The 15,370-nt window shown below is 49.3% G+C and overlaps 1 pseudogene; it reads right to left on the bottom strand.

Annotated features, from left to right (window-relative positions):
• Nucleotides 1-13,074: 13,074 nt before the first annotated feature.
• LOC118758179 (U2 spliceosomal RNA) lies at nt 13,075-13,286 on the bottom strand (annotated as a pseudogene).
• Nucleotides 13,287-15,370: the final 2,084 nt, after the last annotated feature.

Here is a 15,370-nt window from a genome sequence, read left to right on the forward strand (position 1 = left end):
CCACCCTGGTGCACTGCAGAGACCATGAAAGTGACAGACCCTCAAGTCCTGCAATGGGCAGTGCTGGCCTAATGGCTGAGCTTGAAAAGCTACTTTCAACTTCCATTCCTCCTCTAGAAGATTCAATTGAATCTTTTTTTGAACACTGGAGGAAAAAAGGATGAATAACAAAGGCAGGAAGAAAGGAAAGAAAGAGAGGGAGGGAGGAAAGGAAGGAAGGAAATAAGGGAGGAAAGAAGGGAGGATGGAAGGAAAGAAGGAAGGAGGGAGGGAGGGAGGAAAAGACTGAGTTCATGTATTCATCCTGTTTCTACACAGCAAACTGACTGTCACAAGTATCTGCTGTCCACATACAGTAAAAATCTGCATCTATTGGTTGGTGGTCCTGCCACCTGCAGACCAAGCTATGCATCCAAATGCATCTTAATAATAATGACTCCTTCAAGTTCTACTTACATAAAAAATACACTATGTGGCCTGGCCACTTCATCACACATGCAACCTGATGAATGAGGCACAGCTGGGCATCTGTATTAAAATCAAAAAATAAAAGAAAAAAACTTCAAAATTTACTCTGATGAGTTCTAGTTCAATTTATTAGGATAAATTGTCATAGCTGGTTTACTTGAAAACAAATGCACTTCAAATTGCTCAATCTCCAGACAATACGCAGTGACCTGGGTGTAGGATAAGTGGTTGAGACACAGCTCCACCAGCAGGCTGGTCCTCTTGTAGTTCTGCGTGCTCCCACCCATGGTGGACAGCAGCACCACCCCCATGGCATGTGTATGTTGGTTTACCATTGTCTACATCATACTGGAGTGTAGTGGGTGTCAGCTGTCACTATTCACACATTTTTTAAAAATTTACTTTTACTGGAAAGGCAGATTTACAGAATGAAGGAGAGACAGAGAAAAAGATCTTCCACCTGCTGGTTCTCTTCCCAAGTGGCCACAAAGCAGGACATGAGCTGATTCTAAGCCAGGAGCAAGCCAGGAGCTTCTTCCAGGTCACCCATGAGGGTAGAGGGTCCCAAGGTGTTGGGCTGTCCTCTACTGCTTTCCCAGCCTACAAGCAGGGAGCTGGATGGGAAGTGGAATAGCCAGGACACAAACTGGCACCCAAAAGGGGTCCCAGCATAAGTAAGACAAGGACTCCAGCCACTAGGCTATTGTGCCAGGCCCTTTTACAAATTTTTAATAAGAACTCTTTCCCAAGGGAGCGACACTGGTTTCTGTTTCTAAAACCTTCTGAACTCTGACTTGGAGCTGATGAACTGCAACTCCCACTGGTGAGCATGAGAACCAGAACTAGTGGCGGGCCTAGGTAGACAGGTAGTGGCATCTGCTGGCATGAGTGTGGGCTGGATGGGGGAGTTAGTTGTGTTGAGTTAGGCTTCAATGACGAATGATGTGTACAAGAGATTAATGGGACACGGCACAGACTGGACCAGTCCGTTGCACATGCTGGTAGGCACAGGAACCAGGGCTGGGGGAGGGCCCAGTGGAGGTTATTAGGGGTTACTCTGACTGGGCTGCAACTCATGCTGATACACCTGAGGGCCAAGTGTGTGGTGGGCAGGGTTGGGCGGGGCCACAGCACCCACTGCTTTGCACAAGAGATGGAGAGGCACATAGATGTGACCTAGCAATTGCAACTACTAATTTCTGTGTAGGCTGATGTGGGTGACAAACCCTATACTGGTGGGCACATGCAAGAATCAGGTCTGGGATCACCTCACACAAGATTTCTTTGAGTATCCTCCCCCCCAACTAAACCAGTGGACTCAGAACTCCAACCAGGGGAAAGTAGCAGGACCTGTGGTCTGAGTGTGGAGGACATGTGTCAGAACTAGGCCTCCTCAGTGTGTAAGACGGAACAGTAGATAGCATACCCAGATACATGTTGAGGAAATGGGAGCACACTGGGATCTAGAGAGGACATCTGGCACTATAGTGGAGGAAGGAGAGAACAAACTGGTCAACTACCCCGGCCAAGCATTGGCAGCAAATATTTGGATGAATGGAAACTCCAGGGTGGACTATGCCAACAAATGGACCTTAAAAGGACTTCCTTATCCTTGGATCGATAAGATCAACAGCATTTCAGAACTATCAAAACCACTTGAATGGAACCTTTCGAGCATGTTCCACATCAGAAACCCTGGAATGACACCAGGTGGGCGTTCCCCATCTCTGGGTACTGAGGCAGTTGGAAGCCCGGATGCAGCTTCTCCCCTAGTCTTTCCCTCCCCCCCCCCCAGCTACAAGTGGAAGAAGGGAAAAGTTGGAAACTATGGTCTCACCCACTTTCCCCTAGTCCCTGACCCTTCCGACCCTGGTTAACTATGTAAATATCAGCCCACAATTGCCCTACTGGAGTCACTACCTACCCTGGCTCTTGCACTGTCAAAGTGGTTCTGTATTCTAGCTTGACAGGACTTGCCTCCAGTCCCAGCATCTGCCAGGTGATGCTGCGACAAGGCCCAACCAGATTGCCCTTACTCTGGCTCATGCCTACACCCATGGATACAGTCGGTTAGCCCAGCCTGGTCTGCCCCCAGTCCTAGTTCTCACACTTGCCAGTGGACTTCTGCCAGCTAAGCTGACACGCACACTCCTCTGGACCCCCAGCCCACCAGCTCACCCTGCAGCCCTTGGACTTGCCTTTTTCAGGTGGACCAATCCCTTAAAAATCAATCCATCTCTATAAATATCATCCTATTGGTCTTGACTTTTCAGAGAACCTGACTAGTACACCACAGAATATAGATATCATGATTCCCTGCTGATAGAAACTGTGCTGAATGAGTCAGAATGAGGGGGAAAGGGACAGCTCCCTATTACAGAAGCATTCCAGAAATAAACAAGTACAGAAGAAGGAAAGACACACATCATCATTACAGCAGTAATTGGGGGAAGCATCCATCAACAGATCCTAAACAGCAGTAAGGGAAAGTCTGCAGTCTAACAGAAGCTCCCTCCAAGTATCTACCAGTTACAAAGGGAAAACCGGATCTGTACAGGAGACGCTACCTCAATCACGTGATAAAGATCAATATAAGCTGCAATGAGACTTATTGATCTCAATGTCTGTCTGATAGGACATGCCAAGAACACAACATCATCCCCACAGCATTCTCACCATAACATACAACCACAATCTAATCATGTGAACAGGTCTGATGAACCCAGATTGAGAGGCATTTTCTTGACCAGCAGTTGTCTCAAGTGTTGCTATCTTCAAGATGAAGACTCAGAAATCATCACAGATTGGCGGAAACTAAGAAAACACAACAATCAAACTGGCTGCTGGAACAGAAAAGGGCCATTGAGAGAATAGGTGAAATTAGAATAAGTTTTGTTGCCTGGTAGTCATGCTGTATTAACGTTCACTTCCTGTTTTTGATACTTGCACTGTTGTTCTCAAAGTTGCCAACATCTGAGGAAGCTGCGTGAAGGCTGAATGCAAGCTTTCTGAATTCTGTTTGCAACATTCCTGAAAGTGTATAATTATTTTAAAATAAAGCATGTCAAAATGCAGGAAAATAACGTGATGGTTTCCAAGCAACACTTCAGCTGAAGAGCTAAGCAGAAAGAGCTTTGAACGAATGGGTTTGAGCTATAGAGACAGACACGCTTCCAATAACTCTGGTTCCTTTTCCTTCTCTCTCCTGGCCTTAGCAGACTGTACACAACTCCTTTCACTGGTCAAAGGGAGATAACAGGGGAGCCATTTTGCTACGTGCAAGAGACACTATGGACACTGAAGATTGGTCAGGAGCCCAGCGTGGCAGTCTAGTGGCTCAAGTTTTCACCTTGCCTGTGCCAGAATCCCATATGGGTGCTGGTTCTAATCCTGGCAGCCCCGCTTCCCATCCAGCTCCCTGAATGTGGCCTAAGAAAGCAGACAAGGACAACCCAAAACCTTAGGACCCTGCACCCATGTGGGAGACCCGGTAGAGGCTCCGTGCTCCTGCCTTCAGATTGGCGCAGCTCTGGCCACTTGGGCAATGAATCATCAGATGGAAGGTCTTCCTCTCTGTCTCTCCTCCTCTCTGTATATCTGAGTTTCCAATAAAAATAAAAATAATTCTTTTTTTTTAAAGATTTATTTTATTTGTATTACAAAGTCAGATATACTGAGAGGAGGAGAAACAGAGAGGAAGTAGAGCTGCCAGGATTAGAACCAGTGGCCATATGGGATCAAGGCGAGGACCTTAGCCACTAGGCCATGCTGCCGAGTCTGAAATAAAAATAATTCTTAAAAAAAGAAAGCTTCTCCTCCCAGAAATCCAAGCTCAGAAATCAGGCAAAGAAGGCAGGAGAGCTCTGGTTCTCAGATCCCCAATATGTAGCCAAAGCACAATCACCACTCATTCATTCAACAACACTGGTGATCCTTGTGCGGTCCAGGAGTGGGGCTGGGCCTACAGCCAGGGCTTTCAGAGCAGACGGGGAGCTCTAGCAGGTCCGACAGAGCTCTGAATTCCGCCTCCTTCCAGGTCAGAGAGTCACACATGGAATTCTGAACTTGGATCTTTTCCCAAGCCAGAAATGAAACTGACCCTCTCTGGTGATGCTGGACAGCAGTGGCAAGTGCAGCTCCCAGGCAGCCCTGTGGCCCTGAGGAGGAATGACATACACCATACTTAACACAACCACACCAGATGCTAGCATTCATTATAAATTGGCCTTTGTGCGCCAGGGTTCTGAACATGCAAATGGCAGCCTGGGCTAAGCTGTGATGCTCTCCATGTTAACTTATAAATATTCATTTTCAACTTAGGACATTTTCAGCTTACATAACCCCCTTAGAAGTTGAACAGCATCTATATTCTGCTATCAACCTCCCAGGGTTCTTTCTGGATCCTCTAAGCTTTTTTTTTTTTTTTAAGATTTACTTATTTTTATTGGAAAGGCAGAGAGGAGGAGAGACAGAGAGAAAGATCTTCCGTCCAATGATTCAATCCCCAGGTGGCTGCAACAGCTGGAGCTGAGACAGTCCGAAGCCAGGAGCCAGGATCATCTTCCGGATCTCCCTTGTGGGTGCAGGGTCCCAAAGCTTTGGCCATCTTCGACTGCTTTCCCAGGCCACAGGCAGGGAGCTGGATGGGCAAGGGGGCTGCCAGGATTAGAACCGGTGCCCATATGGGATCCCGGTGCATTCAAGGCGAGGACTTTAACCACTATGCTATTGCGCTGGGCCCAATGCTGCTTTTTAAATTCACCTAGTGGCTCAGAAGAGGAAGGCAGCAGGAAGCAGAGCAGAGCGGCAGCACTGGGAGCAGAAGCCCAGCTGCGCAGGCAGTCCCGGGTGCCTCCTAAAGACTCTTCTTGTGACAATGACATAGGGCAGCCGCTGGAGTCCAGACAAGCGACCTGAGGCTCAGCTCTGCCCATTGCCGAGGGCAGGTGACCCTGAGAATGCCCTAGCCTGCTCATCTTGCCCAACAGATTAAGTTAGCTGGCGGACCCCCTGTTGCTGAATACTAAGTAGCGCACTCAGAGACTGCGACAGGGTGGGATGGGGGAGACCGGTGTGGAAGCCAGCCCTGGGGCCTGCGGCTTCCAGCGCAAAGGAAACTGCTCCTTCAGCACAAATTATTAAGGAACTGATAACAATCTGTTGCCAAGGTAACTATTCTTCCAAGAAGGTCAAACCGAGAAACTGCTCAGTCAAGAATGATGTAATTCTGAACCCACCGGCCACTGGGCATCAAGTTGCAAAGCAGAGCCAAAAAGCCCATGAGTATGGTTTCCTTGGCTGGTGATTTTCTTAAGAGCTCAGGCATGGGAACCAGGTCCATATCCCCGGGGCCTGTGGGCCAGCAGGGGCAGCGGTGTTTGTCCCCACGCCTGGGAAAGACAGAAGGCCCTTTGTGGAAGACTTAAGCAGACTGCCATGCCAAGTCTCTCTTCTAGCTCTCTTGTCGAGGCTGCCACCGAGGGGCGCCAGGGAAGGGCCTGTCAGCACTTTCAGGGGCTGGGAAAGTCAGGCTCTACTGCGGATGGAAGTTCAGGCGGGATTGACCCAGAGGGGTGGGCAGCGCCAGGCTTCTCAGTGACTGACAATCAGTCCCTGGAAGAAAGCCTGCTGGTCCTTGGGTGCAGCCACACTATCCCATTGATGAGAAATGGGGCCCTGGGAGGTCACCCAGCCTAGGGTGCTTGTGAGCAAGCCAAGCCTCCAGCATGGCCCCCGAATGCTGGGCACTCAGCCGCAGGAGCCTGCTGCTCTCTGTCGCACGACTGTGCAGAGCAACCCTGCAAAGCCTTGAAGCTGCCAACTTCCAACACAAGCGCAGACTCGGCTCACAACTCCTCACCCCCTCCTCCCAGCTCCCAGGAAGCCTGGTCCTGCTGCCTGCCCAGTGCTTTCCTCCTGTGCAGGGAAGGGCTCCAGTATCTCAGAGGATCCACTGGCAAAAAAGTAAGAGCAGCTGATCACAGATTGGTCAGACCAAGGTTCAAATCTGGCCCTGCCGCTTGTACTTCATAGCGGTCAAGACAACTTTTTCTGTGCCTTAATGACCTCATCAGTAAAGCAGACTTCTAAGACTTCACTGGGCCTGGTGCAATGGCTTAACTGGCTAATCCTCCCCTTTGCGAGTGCCAGGATTCCACATGGGCACCGGTTTGTGTCCTGGCTGCTCTACTTCCCATCCAGCTCCCTGCTTGTGGCCTGGGGAAGCAGTAGAAGATGGTCCTAGTCCTTAGGACCCTGTACCCACACGGGAGACCTGGGAAAAGAATGGCAGAACGAAGTTGGCTTCACCAGGAAACAAAGGGTCCAATTCTTGGACCCTGTGCCATTTATCCTTAGGTCTGGGTTTTGGATGAGCCTGAGTGAGGCAGTTTCTGCTGGGCTGAGGCCAGGTTTGGGGACAGGGGACTGGTCTGCGCCATCAGCAGTCCACACTCAGGCTCCTAGAGGTGCAGGCTACAATGGAGGTCTCAGCCTGAAGGGACTGGGGAGAGGCAGAATGTGGTGAGACACAATCTGGAGGGGACGGACACGGGGCATTCTTGACTTTGAATATCCAGCCCCCCAGTGCTGAGTAAGAAGTCTGCCCAATCTGTGGTGATTGGCATAGTAGCTCAAGCTAAGCTAACATCCTTTGCAGCATCAGGAGACACCTCTCCTGCTCCCACACGGCTTGCTAAGCCCTGACTTCTCTCTACCTGGCCACTGCTAGAGATTGTATTCACAACAAGCACCCTGGGCAGGTAAAGTAGCACTCCCTTCCAGACAGAGAGCAGGCAGGCTGCTATAAGACAGTGGGCAGCCCTGGTTCTGTGTTGCTCTCCTGAGTGAAGCCCACCATGTTGGGGATTCCCATGCTGAGCTCTACCTTGGGCCTAGGGGCTCAGGGAACTGAGCTGCCCACGCCGACACTTCGACTCCTACTGTGAGTCACGAGGTCTTGAGTCCTTGATTCAGCAATCTCCAGCCTTCTGTCAGGACCCCTACAGCTGGGGCAGGCCAGCTCATGAGCTGCAAGGAGGGGAGCTCTCAGACTCTCCCCAGCCCTTGGCACTTGGCATTAGTCGCAAACCACAACCACTTCCAGCCACAGCAACCTTCTTTAGTGTGCACAAACCAATGCAAGGACTTCCTACCTCAGACCCTGAGGACATTCAGAATGCCCTCCTCCTCTCCACCTGTCTCATGCCTGTCTCTGGGCAAACCAAGGAACACCTCAAGCCCTTCATTCACATGGGTGTCTTAATGGGACTCCTGCTGCCAGCTCTGAATGGTGGCTCCTCTGCCAACGACTTCAAGGGCCTACGATCCACTCTGCCTGCTGGCACAGCCTCTTCTCTGAGTTCTTCCCCATCTGAAATTCACATGACAGCAAACTCAAACTCCTCTGTTTCTCAAAGCACATGTCCAGTCACATTCCTTCCGCCTGGAACTGTCTTGCCCTGTCTTTGTCTTCCCTGTTCTTCAAGATTGAGCTGAGAGACGTTTCCTCCACTCCTCTCATCTAGCTGGCTCCATTATTGCCCACTACCCGCCACTACATGCCCTCTGCACCTACTCTTCCAGCAGTAAGCTCCCTGGAGACGAGAACTGTGCTGTGCTCATCCCAATGTGCTCAGTGCCGAGTGGTGCTCAGGAAGATTTCAGAAAACAGGGGAAAAGGGGGGGGGGTGGCATTAATTAATGATTCAAAGTGATTTTATTCCAATGAACTGCCATGGATATTCTGCACAATGAACGGGTGTGGATTTGCATTTCTTGTATTCAGTGGAGTCTCCACTCTAGCCTGGAGGTATAACTATCCAGGGCTGATGCAGAACCCTGAGAATCCAGGAAGACCGTGTGTAGATGCACAGATGGACAGACAGAATCCAGGAGGATCTTGAATAGGTGCTGCCACTTGACAGCTCAGTGTGGCATGCAGTGTGCCCTTCTCTATTCTGTCCACCCCAAGAGAGTTTCCTACAGTAGGGTTGTGTCTTAGCTGCCAGAAGGCTCCCTGCAGGCCATCATGGAGAGCAGGATGCCTGCCAACAGTCTGAGCAGAGCAGCTCCTGGGCAACAATGCTGAGATCTCCTGTGAGATCAATTCCTGGGGAGGGGAAGACAGACGCTCCTAACATTTGTCATGTCTCTATCTGGGAGTTGGAATATGGCACCTTACGGGAGCTGGGAGTCTTTTTGTACCGCACTCCCTTGTGAGGTTCAGAGATCCTGTGATCTGTGATCTGAGATCCAAGAGCCACACATAGGTGGTAAAATTTGGAGAGAACGGGTCCCCAATTACAGGCAGGAGTGTGGCTGCCATAGTCACATCATTGTATGTCCCACATACACAATTTAGCAAGTCAGGGATCACAGAAGGTCATTTGTATGGAGTGGGGGGGGGTCTTATGAAAATTCATATTATGGGAAAACATCCATAATTTCAAACTTTCACTATGAATCTACCCTCCAACCCTACTGTCACACGACATTTCCAGGTTACCTCCTACTCCATCTTTGAGCTAGGTTTCCTCCTCTATGTGTCAGAAACAGTAAGGCTGGCCCTGGCACAATAGCCTAGTGGCTAAATCCTCACCTTGCATGCACCAGCATCCTATATGGGAGGTGGTTTCTATCCTATATGTTCCACTTTCCATCCAGCTCCCTGTTTGTGGCCTGGAAAAGCAGTAGAGGATGGTCCAAGGCCTTGGGACCCTGCACCCACATGGGAGACCCGGAAGATGCTCCTGGCTCCTGGCTTCAGCTATTGCAGGCACTTGAGGAGTGAACCAGCAGATGGAAGATCTTTGTCTCTCCTCTCTCTGCATATCTGCCTTTCAAATAAAAACAATGAATAAATAAGTCTTTAAAAAACACAGTAAGGCTACCTGTCATTGAACTTCACCCTAACACATCTGTGTGGCTTCCCCAGTGCACTGTGCAATCCCACTGGCTTCTGATCTGTACTCTTGGAGTCAGCTCCTTGACACAACAGGAACCACACCACAGGCAAGCACATGGTCCTTCCTGTCTGTCTCTATGTGACAAAGAAGTGACATTAACTCGGGAGTGGGCCTGCCCCCACCTCATTCCCAAGCAGATACACCTAAATTCACCTTTGTCAACCCCAGCTTTTCCTCTCCCCAGCACTCCAGAAAAAGACTAGCATTTCCCAGCCAAGATGAAAATGTTTGTAACAACTCTGAAATTACAGGCAGAGAGAAACAGGGCCCAAGTTGTAGCAGGAAAGAGGAGAGTAGGGCATAGCCTTAGAGGCCAAGTTCAGCAGCAAGAGAAAGCAGATAAACCTGAGAAAAGAGGAGGGGGAAACTTGGTAGGAAAGTCAAGCAGGCAGGGCATCAGAAAGAGTTCAGCAGGAGGGAGAGATGCTCTAAAGCACCTACTGCGTGCCAAAAAGCAGTCAGAAAAGAACTTACAAAGCCTTGAGGGGTCATGAAGTTTGTTCCCATTTGTATTTCTTGAAATAGGTAAACAAACAAACAAAAATGATACATTGGCTTAATCAGGTTTAACAACTTCAAATTCATCCATACACAAAGCCACACTGAGCTTCCAAACACATCTGGGTAAGGTCCACACCGTCAGGGACCAGGACAGTATCTGATACCATCAGGTGCTTCAGTGGTGGCTGGGAAAAAACTTAGAACCAGCCACTGGTACCATCACGGCCACAGTAAAGGGAGCTATGGTGTTCCAAGTTAGGCAAATTGGATACGGAACTTTTGCTCTGTGTGACAGTCACCTGAAGGGGTATACTTTCAGTCCTCCACAATCCCCATCTTCCTATTACGATGTGATAACTTCCCCAACCACAGTTGATCTAAAAGTTGATCAAAGTAAAGTTTCTCTCCTCTGCAAGTTGACATCCTAAGTAATGTTCTGGGCTCAGCCTAAGCTGGTTAGCTGCAGCAGAGACATCAACCCAGGGGCCATGAAACAGCCAGGACAAGGCCGTGAAAGTCCGTCTGGAGGGAGAAATAATGAAAGCAGAGAAATGAGAGAGGGAGCGATGTGTCTAAGTCTCTGTAGGGGGCAGTGCTGTGGCACTGTGGGTAAAGCATGTATCTGCAATGCCAGCATCCCCTATAGGTGCCAGTTCAAGTCCTGGCTGCTACACTTTCCATCCAGCTCCCTGCTAACGATCTGGGAAAATTGGGATTTCCTAAGTGATTGGGTATACTCACATGGGAGACCCAGAAGTTGTTTCTGGCTTTGGACTGGCATAACTCTTGCCACTGGGGAGTGAACCAACACATAGAAAATCTTTCTCTGGGTGTGTGTGTGTGTGTGTGTGCGCCTCTCGCTCTCTATCTTTTCCTGTCTCTCTCTCCCTAGCTCTGACTGTCAAAGGTTGGCGTCAGGTTTCCCTGCTTGCACACCAGGATGTCAATTTGGGCCACAGCTAGCCTAAGGCTGGTGTCTTACCTGCAGGCAATCCAGACCAGGGTAGTGGCACTGGTGTCTGGAGCAGTCCCTCACCACTGCTGGCTGTTCTTCTGCCTGCTTGGTCCCCATGGCCCCTGGGCAGCACCGACAGCCGAGCTGCTCGTAGACTGTAGCAAGCATGCCTCCTGCCTTCACTGGTCCTTCCAGGCTAGCAAAGGACGGAAGTGCGCAGGTCAGCAGAAACCAGCGAGGAGCAGGTTATCAATTTTTTCCAGGAAACTGACAAATGCTTTTTGAAGGTGTAAAAGATAATCAGATACAGGATCAGGACTTAACAAGGCACTTGCGTTGCCCCCTGCAGAACGGACCCAAAGATGAAATGTGTGGGCTTTGAAGGGAACGTTTCCTGGGAATCAATATAGCAAGCCAGTGTTCATTTTCAAAGGACAAAGAACAACCTGTTTTTTTCTTAACATGTTTTCCTTACTTGCTACCAAAAGGAAAAAAAGAACCCTCCTCCCTGCAGGTGGAAACCCAGGGGACAGGAAGGCTCAGCACAGACACCTCAGAGCTCCACTTCCCAGAGAGAAGTTTGAAAGACATGCTCAACAGAACCTGCGAGGTGAGAACTAAAGGGAGCTGTGATTTGTAGAACCCTGGTGTGACTGAGTGTAAAACCCTTTTAAATGACAAAAACAATGATAATATAATTTCTAGAAATCGCTGCTTTAAAAAAATAAATAATAGCATATAATAAAAGTTATTATTCTGTTAAGGTATTGGGGGCGGGTGGGTGTTTGGTCTAGCAGTTAAGAGGCCTACATCCCATTTCAGAGTACCTTGGGTTCAAGTCCCAGCTCTTGCTCCTGACTCCAGCTCCCTCACTAAGGCACACCTGGCAGGCAGCAGGTGTCAGTTCTGGTCGTCAGGTTCCTACCAACCACATGAGGGACGCTGGCTGAGTCCAGGGCTCCCAGGCCCAGCTGTTGTGAGTATCCGGGGGGCCAGCCTGCCAGTGGAAGCATTCTCTGTCTAACTCTCCTCTGCATCTCCACTTCTCAAGTTTCTCCTTTTAAAAAAGGAAATGTGGGCCCGGCACCATGGCCTAGCGGCTAAAGTCCTCGCCTTGAACGCCCCGGGATCCCATATGGATGCCGGTTCTAATTCTGGCGGCCTCACTTCCCATCCAGCTCCCTGACTGTGGCCTGGGAAAGCAGTTGAGGACGGCCCAAAGCCTTGGGACCCTGCACCCACGTGGGAGACAAAGAGAAGGTTCCGGGCTCCTGGCTTCGGATCAACTCAGCTCTGGCCATTTCGGCTGCTTGGGGAGTGAACCAGCAGATGGAAGATCTTCCTCTCTGTCTCTCCTCTTCTCTGTATATCTGACATTCCAATAAAAATAAATAAACCTTTTTTTAAAAATCACAATGAGGGACCACCTGATACAGGAATGGCTAACATCACAAAGACAAGAAGAGCGTGGGGAGAAGTGGGTACATACGTACGCTGCCATGGGGACATGAGACGGGGCCGCCGTTCTGCCAAGGGCTCTGGCAGCTCTTCTGCAGCTCCAACAGAGGCTGAAGTCCACACGCACTCTTAGCACCTCTTCATTACAACCAGGGGGTCGTTAAAAAAGCCCAGTGTTGTTTTCTCTGTGACTTCTAAGGACTTGGGTTTCTCATTTGCTTGTCCAGACTTTGGTTATGACCTTCTAGCATTCTCTCCTGCCTATCCGGACCATTTCCTCCAAAGGCATTCTGTTTCTGGGTGTTCTGGGGAGAGATCAGTCTTAGCCCTCTTTTCTGAGCCCTGACGTACAGCTGGGTATTCCACTGGATCCTTCGACACGGCAGCTCGGCTCTCCACACCTCTGCAGAGGCAATTTCAGCTCACACTGATGGTGCCAAGGCCGGCAGGGGAGTTCAAGGCCAAAGCTAGTGAATGGAGTCTCTGGGCACCCAGCCCCAGCCTGTCTGGCTCCTGAAGCCCGCTCTCCATTTGGTCACATGCCTCTCTTTATTGCTTTTCTTTCTGCAAGTTACCTTCCCTTTGACAAGAGCGTTAGGTCAGGACTTTTCTGATCTCCAGCCCAGAGGGCTATGGTTAAAAGACCATTTGGTGGGAACCTTCCCTTCCCTTCCCAGCAGAATGGCTTCAGTTGGCTAGCTACCACTACGCTAATGAATCCAAGACACAGAAAACTCTTAGAAGAGCAAGGCTGGTCTCCAAAGCGTGCCAAAGATGCGAAACAAGGGAAGGCCAGCAAAAGCCCCCATTAGTCCACATTTACAATGTGAGATTTTTAAAAACTCTTCCCCATAATTTCAAAGCTCATTGGCGGGAGAAAACAATTCGAATAGCTCAATTTACTACACTTGATCTTAGCCAAAAGGCTGAGAAGCGATCGAATAGCTCAATTAAAAAAAAAAAAAAACCATAGTAAGAAGAAAGTCTTGTTCTACATAATGTTAAACAGATGCAGGAATTCAGAATTCAGAATTCAGTGCATAACTCTGTGAAAATACATACAAATGGGAGAAAGCGCAACGAGTGAGAAAACTAAACACCAACAAAGGCAGTTTTTAAATTAATGAGGAAAATGACCATTTAATAAACGAGGATGCTTAGGTACGTTTTGAAGGGGAAACTGAACTTAGGGCCTTACTACATCAAACATGAAAACATCCATATACTAAAAACACTAACAATTATTTAAGGACAAAATTCAGATTGGGAGAATTTTGTAACAAATATACCACGTGATTGGTTTATCATGGCACTTTGAAATCACTGAGGAAACCGCTCACCACTTCCAGTAAACAGATATACATACACTTGAAAAATAGTAAATATAGGGTCCTGTGTAGTAGCCTAGTAGATAAAGTCCTTACCTTTCACGTGCTGGGATCCCATATGGGCGCCAGTTTGTGTCCAGGCGGCCCTGCTTCCCATCTTTCCCTGATGGTGGCCTGGGAAAGCAGTGGAAGATGGCCCAAGGCCTTAGAACCCTGTACCGATACGGGAGACCTGGAAGAGGCTCCAGGCTCCTGCATTCCGACTGGCTCAGCTCTGGCCATTGCGGCTGCTTGAGGAGTGAAACAATGTACAGAATATATTCCTCTCTGTATATCTGACTTTTCAATAAAAAATAAAGTAGATCTTTAAATGGTGGCACAGCATGTTAAGCCACCCTTGGGATGTGCACCCGTTCAAGTCCTGGCTGCTCCGCTTCTGTTCCTCTGTCCTACCAAAGGGCCTGGCAAGGCTGCCGATGACGGCCCAAGGACTGGCTTCCCGCCACCCACCGGGCAGACCCAGATGGAATTTCAGGCCCTTGTCACTCTATCGTTCAAATTAATAAATCTTTAGAAAATACTAACTGCATAACCAGCTAATACACCCAAAAAAGACTAAATCTTCTTTCGTAATGAAGGAAGCACAAATTTTAGAAAAACAGTAAAGTGTACTGACTCAACTCTCAAAAACAACCAGCTTTTCCATTTGTTGTTCTTCACTGCACTAGTTTTGACAAATTATTAGGAAGGCAGTATTCTTATTACTATTGGGGGCATATATTCATGAAAGCTATCTGGAACCAATTTGAAAATGTATGTCAAAACCCTTAAACATCTGTTTTCCTTTTGTTCTAACAAGGATAGTTTCAGCTGAATGTCTGTAACCTGAAAATCCAAAACGCTGTAAAATCCAAAACTTCTGAGGTGAGCCCACAAGTGACGCTTTCCACCCCTACAAACTTGGTTTCAGGCACAAAGTTATGAAAATGCAGCAAAACAGTCTCCAGGTTGTATGTGGAAGGCGTACGCGAGATATACGTGAACTTTGTGTTCATATTTGGACCTCATCCCCAAGCTACCCCATCGCATATTCCAGAACCAAGCTATCCCATGGTATATTCTAGAACCCGAGGGTATCACGAGTGCTTCCGCCGCTCAGCACTTCGGTTGAGGGTGCTCAACCCAGGCGGGCAGAGGCAGGACCCGCCGCCCTTGGGGACCCTGCTGCAGGCTGGGAGTCGCCCCAGTCCTGGCGGCTCCGTCGGGGCTCAGCCAGGGTGCGGGAAAGCGGGGAGCAAGGCAGCCGCAGTCACGGGGACAAAGCCTCACGCGGCCTCGCCGGGGCGTCACAGCAAGGGGACCCGGCCCCAAGCGGGGGAGGCCGGACAAGAATACACAAGAATAATCCCTGAGGCCGGAAAAATAAATCATAAAAATAAACTCATCAAGAGAGCGCTGTCTTACCCACAGGAGGAAGGCCGGGTACTTCTCGCCCCGGGCCGCGGGGCCTGCTGGGAAGGGGGTGTCGCTACTGCTTCCGGCCGTGGCTGCGCAGCGCGGGGAGGCTGCCAGACAAAGGCCGCCGACTGCGTTCACCAGCGAGGCTCATCCTGGGAAAATGGGGTGGATTTGTACATATTGAATTAATTTTTCCGAAGATTTATTTTTTTTAAGGCAGAGTTACCGAGAATGAG

Source organism: Ochotona princeps, chromosome 20, assembly GCF_030435755.1.
Source record: "Ochotona princeps isolate mOchPri1 chromosome 20, mOchPri1.hap1, whole genome shotgun sequence".
NCBI lineage: Eukaryota > Metazoa > Chordata > Mammalia > Lagomorpha > Ochotonidae > Ochotona > Ochotona princeps.